An 8,444-nucleotide genomic window follows, 5' to 3' on the forward strand; every position below is an offset into this window, starting at 1 on the left:
AAAGAGAGAGAGAGAAAGAGAGAGAGAGAGAGAGAGAGAGAGAGAGAGAGAGAGAGAGAGAGAGAGAGAGAGAGAGAGAGAGAGAGAGAGAGAGAAAGAGAGAGAGAGAGAGAGTTTATGTGAATAAAGAAACATTTCCAATTACAATGAAGTGCATGTATATGAATGAACTTGAGCATTTTGGTTTTCTTTTTTGCACTTACACACTCTGGGCAAAATAATGGCGAGAACCATTTTCAACGTTAAGCAACAAAACCGTAAACGAATTTGGAACGCGTTAGATTCAAGTGACGATTTTGTATTTTCCGAACCAACCGAAAGCTATACGAAAAGTTATCAAAAGTTGCGCATATACACGGATTGGAAACCATATTGTTTGTTGCCATTCGTTGTCAACGATTCACGTAACAATATTAGAAAAGTTTTTTCGGGCGAGCATGTAGCGATGCTGAAGGAAAAGAGTTGAGCGTGCTAAATGCGAAATGTTTGAATATTTTTCATTTCGGTGTTTCTCTCTCTCTCTCTCTCTCTCGCTCGTTCACTTGCCTGTGAGGAAAAGGCAATTGCGAATCATTAAACCGAGTTTTGTCGCAAGAGACGACTGAGCCAGAGTGTTGGGGTGTGCGTACGCGTAAGCGCATTAAGAAAAACGATTGCATGATGTGTTGTGTTCACGCAACATTCAAGGCATACTAGACAGAAGAGAAGAAAACTTTGCAAACAAAGTTGTACTCTATTTGAGGTAATATATTTGAAATTTCTTTTGAAAATTGTTCAATGATTTATTCGTGAAAATCTTTATTATACAGTAGATGTGTGCGTCGTATCGCAAATCGTAAATCGCGATATGTTGTTTAGCGGCATTTTTCGATTCACTTAAACTCCACGACTTTGCAGAAATTCAAAAGCGAAAATCGACCATTGATTCTTTTCGATGCGCAATAATAAGTTTGGGTCTCGTTCGTTTATTTCTTTCCTTTTCGGTTTTGTTTCAATCGTTTCTGTGTCGATTTACATAAATATTCGCACATATTTACTTTCCACCTCTTTCGGCCGCTCACACAGCTTGGTGTGTACGATTTGGCCATGCAACAATCGGCACCGGCTCCCATTGACTTCATTTGCAAGATATGAATGCGTGTCACCCATATGAAAACACAATTGATGGACCGACATGAAAGCGCGCACATATCGCTACAAAAAGAACACACCTCATTCATATGTCATTGTCGTATTGTACAGCTTCTCCATAAATTTGTTTATGAATTTCAATTCTGTTTTTCCACATATTTTTTTCTGCTTGCACAAGATTCAAATGTACACCGGTCCTCTTCCTTCTACCACCACTGCCACCATCACCACTACCACACGATCGAGATACTACACACCAACTTCTGATTCGAAAGGCTTATGTACTGCAGCGTGCACGACAAATAACGAGCATGAACACCAATAAATGGGACCTTAGATTGTCGCATCATAGATAACATATTCAAATCTTTGGATGTGAAATGCTCGCGCGGGCGCGCGCTGAGAACAGAAAAAAATGCGAAAATAAATGTAAATGACAAGATAAGCAAAAGAAACCATGAAAAAAGAATGAATTGTTCGTTTGTCCGCTCGCTCGCTTGCTCGCGCAATAGAAATGTGCATGCGAAGAAGCAGCCGTCTTACGAATTGTGTAAGAGAGCGACACGCTTTGGTATAAAATGTACAGCGGGTTAAAAAAAAAAAACTATCGCATCTTCTTATGGTGAAAAACACGGAATAAAAAATCGAATGTGTCAAAAAAGAAGCAGGAAAAAATACAAGTGTTGCAAGTAACACCCATGCTGGTTTTTTTCTTCTTCTTTGGCAACAACCACACAATACACCGGCAGTGGTTTTATACTTCGAGTGAAACACGACAGACAAACGCTGTTGATATATTTCTTATATATGGTTAACACAAGCATTTTCGCGAAAAGACGCAACATGAGCGTTTATATCTGCATATGTTTTATTTTTCGGCAGATAACAATAGAAAACTTCACACAATACGCAAAAGAACGGGAACCTGAGAAGAGCTCACAAAAAACATACACATATACACACTCAATTTGAATTTGTATAAATGTGATAGGCACCTATGACAATGGCATAAGAAATGGGAAACGCTTTGCCAAACGACACAGAGAGAGAGAGAGATCGTAAGAGTGTGAGCGAGAATCAGCGGAGTGAAGCATAAAGGACGGGAATACACTTGCATAGTCATGTGTAAGACTGTAAGGTAAACCAAGCTCGAGCACTCAGCAAGACCAAGCCGAACGGATCCTTGATCCAAGGAGCCTATGGTGGGGGTAAGACTGTCGTTCAAACAAAATAAATATACAGTCGGAAAAAAAAATTCTACTCAAACGGTGTGCATGTGCGACTTTTACACATTTTTGCGCTTTCAAATATAGATTTAGGTTGTTTTCTTTGCCTCTTTATTTCATTATTTTACGATTTTTATTTCCATTCGGCTTGGTTGTTGTGTCGCTGCCTTCATCGTGTTTTCCAGTGATTTCTTGACTACTTGCACAATCATTTTTTCGTTCTGACTCTTTCCCTCTCGTTCGTCGGTTGTATGCATCTGTTTTGCTTTGTGTACCTTGTTTTGTTGTTGCTATTAATGCATTGCACAATACACAATGAACCAGCGAACCGAAAAAAGGACTGATAGAATCACGGGTTAAAGTGAATCGACGGATTTTGTTGCATCCAAAGTAAAGTTTTTTTCGTCGATGAGGCATATATATGCCCTTTTTTATTTCCATATGATCAAATCTCATTTTTTCTCATTTTGCTCGTTGCTTTTTTATTCTCTTGCACTCGTCGGATTTCGTATTGAATATTAGTTTAGAGTAACTCGTTCGGTTTAAATATTTCTTTTGGTTTATGTTTTTTTATGTATTATTTCTATACTTGGCTCGCATTCGAATGCTTCTGTACTTTGCACATACGTGTAAATTATATTGCTCGTGCTTTATTCAAGGATATAATCGTGCCCATATAAAATTTAGATGAACTCACACTCTCTCAATTTAACCCATATTCGCTTTTTTCCATCATAGAAATTTTATTCAATTCTCATTTAAATAATTTCTTTTCTCTTCTTTGGTTGTTTTGTCTTTTTTTGCTCACTTCCATCCTATCCCTCTCTATCCTTCTATGTGAATGTTTGTTTTATGCTCCTTTCCGCATTGGAGGAAATTCTTTCGGACCTTTTTTGTTTCATTGCATATATGAGAGAGGGGGAGAGAGATACGTCGACATCGTCATCGTAGACGGGCTCAGCGGCTTTAATACACTTAAAGTCGCTTAAAATTTCGTGTTTTTTTCTTCTCCTTTCGATTGGTCGGAGCTGTTGCGCTCCAAGTTGAATTATTATTTATATTATATATATATATTTTATCATCACCATTTTCTACAGAGCACACAAAATAACCATTTTCCGAGGTAAAATGAGATGCTAACACCAAGTCGCTATTATATCTTGTTGCGGGTATATCCTCAATTTCACAACAACGGTGACAACGGACTGCTTTGCAACGGAGCTAAACAATGGCAATTCGCGAAATATTATAATTTTTGGAAACAAAAGGAAAAACGTGATAAAACACCTTTTTGCTGTTTTCGTTTTTATTTCTTCGATACACAATAAAAAAAAGGGACCATTGTTTTCAATTTTCACAAGTTCTGCTGTTTGTGTGTGTGAGCATATTATACACATTCACTGGTTTTAACGAGACATTTTTATGACGTATGATGTTTGGCTTCAAAATATGCACGGTTACCCCATACGGTAGTAGCTATGCTAGGAGTTTATTGTACAAATGTTGTGTTTGTGTGCCCAATTTCGGTTCTTGCGGAGTATGTCTGTCATTGTTACGTGCGACAAATTCGATTGCTGCTATATTTTCTATGTGTCAGCTAAAGAAACAGCTTTGCAAATAATGATGCCCGATAAACGTATGAGCAAATGAAATTGCGAACCAAACATTAATTTTGTGATCATCATTGGAACTCAGTGTCGAATTCGATTTATAAAGCCAGAATATAGGTCTAGCGAAACATCTTCTTATCCCTTATTAGGAGCAGCAGCAGGAGCAGTAGCAACAACAAAAACAACAATCACACACACACACACACACACACACACACACACACACACACACACACACCAGAATTCACAAACACTTCATGAGCGTATGTATCTCTGCTGAAAATAAAAACGCGATATAATGTCACAAGCATCACTCGAAATTGTATTCTAGACACTCGCTAGATGTTTGTACAAGATGACAATTGGACTTGAAGGGAATGATGTCATATTTAGGTGAAATAAATATTTACAGCAGCACACTAGCACACCAGCAAACCAATACACTAAACTGAATTATTCAAGCGTTATAACTTACAGCAACGCAACCATAAACTGCATAAGAAGATGATGAAACATTCGAAAGATGGAAACAACGTCTCCACGAAATATATTTGATTCTCGTTATTACACACACAGAGAGAGAGAGAGAGAGATTCCTCTCACACACTCTGTTTTTCGTGTATTTCTCTCAATATCACTCACTAGTATGACATATATGGCCCACAAACACCAATTTTCACATGCATTTCGTAAGCAAGTTTATCAAGTGCGTCCGATGTCAGCATGATCTAGCTATGTGTGTGTGTGTGCATGCAGTGCTTGATAATGGTCATCATCGTTATTATTGTTGTTCTTTGGTCGGTGTACAACGACAACAGATCCATGGAATTCATGCCTGAAATGTGTATCAGTCGAATCGACAATTCACGCAATTTGTGGAGCATGTTTGCCGTTGTATCCGCTCTCGTTCATTTAACTTGTGCCCTATTGTGTGTATCTCTGCACCTATGTGTATTGATGTGTATATTTTTATGAAGCCAAGAAGCACAAACATTCTGCTGCATATATGAATTTCAATGGAAAGAACATCAAAAAGGTGTCAAATGTACACATAACAGTTCACAGCATGTATTCTCCCGTAACAATAACATTGCAGATGAAACAGAGAGGGAGAGAGAGAGAGTAAAACAATTTAGACCAAGTAAGTTCGAGAGTGAAGGAAAAAAGTGCTTACTCTTATCATAGCGGGATGCAAGACGAACACACAGTGAAAACCGGGAATTATGTGTAAGTGTTTTGTTTGTTATGTTTGTCATTCGGGTTTTGTGTTTTCTTTGATCACCAACCACACTTGTTCGTCCATTGGAGCCGACGCTCTTCGCTTTGGCTTTGTTCCATTTCGTTTCGTTTTCGTTCCAAGACGGGTCTTTATTATTACTGTCCAATATGCATAATATCAATTTACCGCTTCATCAATGCATAATTCACAGTGTTTCTGGCGTATGCGCATGTATCCCACCGATATACTTTCGAATTTAAAATATTCTATTTTATGCACCTGAATGCACAATAATGCTCGAAATATGAATGACATGATAAAAATGAACACACACATATATATGCCCCATTATTACATGACGCAATCCTCTGATGCAGCAGCAGCAGCAGCAGCACCGACAGCAGACAACGGAAAGTGTACAGCGAACACATTTCTTGCCACATTCTCGATGATTCCCATGCTTTTTTCCATATATTTCTTTTTCGTCTTTCTCTTCTGCTGTCCGTGCGCCAAGGAAAACGATATTCATTTATTTATTTTCAAATGTCCAAGTGAATAAAAGTGGAAAAAACATATAAAAATCTGAATTCACAATACATAACGCGAGCAACAGCAACAGCAACAGCAACAGCACCAGCACAGGAAACACTGTTTTTTCGGTTTGATCCAAAAGGAAATTTCATTTTTGAAGCGAGTCAGTGTGCGAAGAAGTGATCTTCCCGAATTGCTTTTCTTATGCTCTGTTTGAGCGCTATTGTTTTATCATCGTATTTTTCGAGTGAGGCATGGAATTTATATATGGTAGTGGAAGAAGTGACTGAAACGTTAAGTGATTCATGGTGCGAGAAAAATCCATCGGAGAATAACAGCGATAGCATAAACTAAACATCATCTGTGTGTGAGCGTGTGGCTTTTTGTTATTGTGTGAATATGAAACATGCATATTTCGTAAGTTCAAACTACACGTAGGTAGGTAGAAAATGCCGAATTGGGAATACTAACGCTCGAGCAGAGTGAATAAGCACGCGTATACACATCACGCGCGCACACACACACACCCACCCCCGAAAGCTGCAGTTTCAAATTTTCTGGAGAAGCATGTAAGATATAAAGGACTTTTAAGAATGGAATAAGTTTACTTGCGGAAAACAGTATTGGAACGGATACTATGGAAGCGAGAAGTGATCATATTTTTCGAAAATATTTCACCGAATATAAAAATAAGCAGAAAAATGAAATCGATACAAGTGTCCCAATATCTTTGGAATATATGCAATGTGATTATTGTCTTTAAATTTAAGCAACAATCCAATTTTATGCTGCAAAAAATTGTAGTCGATGTTGCATCTCTTTGCATTGTATTGCATGGCAATGCATGCACGTAAATGTGGATATAAATCCGAACAATTTAATACAATATTCCATTGCACGTTATTTTTCATATTCCCGTTTAACATTTTTCTCCTTCTCTCTCTCTCTCTGTGTGTGTGTCTGTGTCTCGCTTGAAAAAAATTGGATTTGTCACAATTGCAGCGTTCATCGTCTTAAGTTTGTGTGGTTCGAATCGGTCGTCGTATGTATATGCAAACTGAATATTGAAATTATTCGGAAATTGAATGGAGGAGGAATGCATGCGGATTGATTTGTCAATTTAGAACGGCATTCAATGTTGCACATAGCATTACCACAAAAATCTCAAATAACAAGCCATCAAAATAGAAATGAATGCGGGTGAATTGGTTTTTTTTCTCGTCTTTCTTCGTTGAATTAATATTCCGTCGTGCGTCGTGCGTCTTTCGTGTGTGCTGCTTTGAAATATCCACATATATACATTGTGATAACAGCATCCGTGAAGCACTAGAAAGCTATTAACTATATATTCTAACTACGCATACTCACTCAAATGGTAATAATCGACTGCGACTCGTTGAAAACCCCAACACGTTGCGTGTGTTACATACACACTCTCTCTTCAGGCCTGAAATAACCGAAAACACATTTTAATAATTATGTTATGCACCAATTTAATATGAATATTATCGAATTTCTTCGTTCATTTCCAGTATGTGTATACGTATAATGTAGATGTGTACATTCGAAAATTTATTACGGCAATGGAAAATAGTTTTACATGTTGTCGATCGATTGTACAGCCAGACGTTGGCATGCGTGTGTGTGTGTGTGTGTGTATGTTGTATTATAAATTGCATCTCATTCATTGAAAATTATCATTGCAACATTGTGCAATTATTGTGTTCACAATTTTGTGTATAGAATTTCTATAATGGAATGTCCACAATGCAGACTGTTGACCAACACTCTGTGTATCTTTCACTCTCACTCTATTCATATCGATGAAATCTATATCTAGTGTGTATGCCTATGCCTATCTACAAATATCTATGATGGTTCTGACTTATAACAAGTTGGTTGCAAAAGCAATGGTAGCATTTGCACTGAACAGCATTGCACTGGACGTGACGGTGGCAATAGCACTCAACAACATCAACTGCCTTTCAGTCCATTCAGCAATAGCTTTTGCATTTACATATTTTGTAACAATAATTTTTCCGGAGGAAAACTTCAATAAAAAACTATAATCAATGCCATCGATGGTACGTCGTCATCGCTGCCGTATACGACTCTAGTCGTCGTCGTCGTCTACACAACGAACAAATGCACACTGTCAGTGCGTCCACTTCTCTTGAAACTGATAAAACAGTAGCCGACTGAGAATGGTTTGATTCTCCTTTTTTCAATAATTCAACTGTGCGTTTACCTCTCTTTGAAAAAGGCCTTTGTCTATTATCAAACTATTTTAATATGTCGTGACTGCCGCCTGTCTGTGCATTCGAAAAATGTTTTCCACTTGGCACGTTTAATGCGGAACGAGCGACTGAATATGGTATAATTACAAAGTGAGCCCATCGTTCATCCGATTCCATACTGTATCGACAAGAGCGAAAGTATGGATGAAAGAGCGTGAAACAGACAACGAGAAGAGAAGCCATCGTCTGCAAAATTAATCCGGAGCATCAGCCAATCTGCTCCGTTCCGTACGCAAACCTTATTCGTTGCATTGTGCAATAATTTTTCGATAGACACAATATCGAACCAAAATATGAACATTGAATTTTGAAAAAGCAAGAAACCTTCGACATACATTGTGTTTCTCTCTCTCTCTCTCTCTCCCTCTCTCTCTCTCTCTCTCCCTCTCTCTCTCTCTCTCTCTCTCTCTCTCTCTCTCTCTCTCTCTCT

At 38.1% G+C, this 8,444-nt stretch overlaps 1 protein-coding gene across 4 annotated transcripts in view; it reads right to left on the bottom strand.

The window, feature by feature from the left end:
- LOC129573606 (MOXD1 homolog 2) overlaps positions 1-8,444 on the bottom strand; it is a 221,248-nt gene that overhangs the window by 140,404 nt on the left and 72,400 nt on the right. For all 4 annotated transcript variants that reach the window (XM_055454359.1, XM_055454360.1, XM_055454361.1 and 1 more), the window contains one exon: positions 7,086-7,164. The gene's annotated coding sequence lies outside the window, so the exon portion shown is untranslated. The remainder of the gene's footprint in view (positions 1-7,085; positions 7,165-8,444) is intronic.

Source organism: Sitodiplosis mosellana, unplaced genomic scaffold (genome assembly GCF_009176505.1).
Source record: "Sitodiplosis mosellana isolate CC-2019 unplaced genomic scaffold, AAFC_SMos_1.0 Smas_scaffold_6102, whole genome shotgun sequence".
In the NCBI taxonomy this organism is placed as follows: Eukaryota; Metazoa; Arthropoda; class Insecta; order Diptera; family Cecidomyiidae; genus Sitodiplosis; species Sitodiplosis mosellana.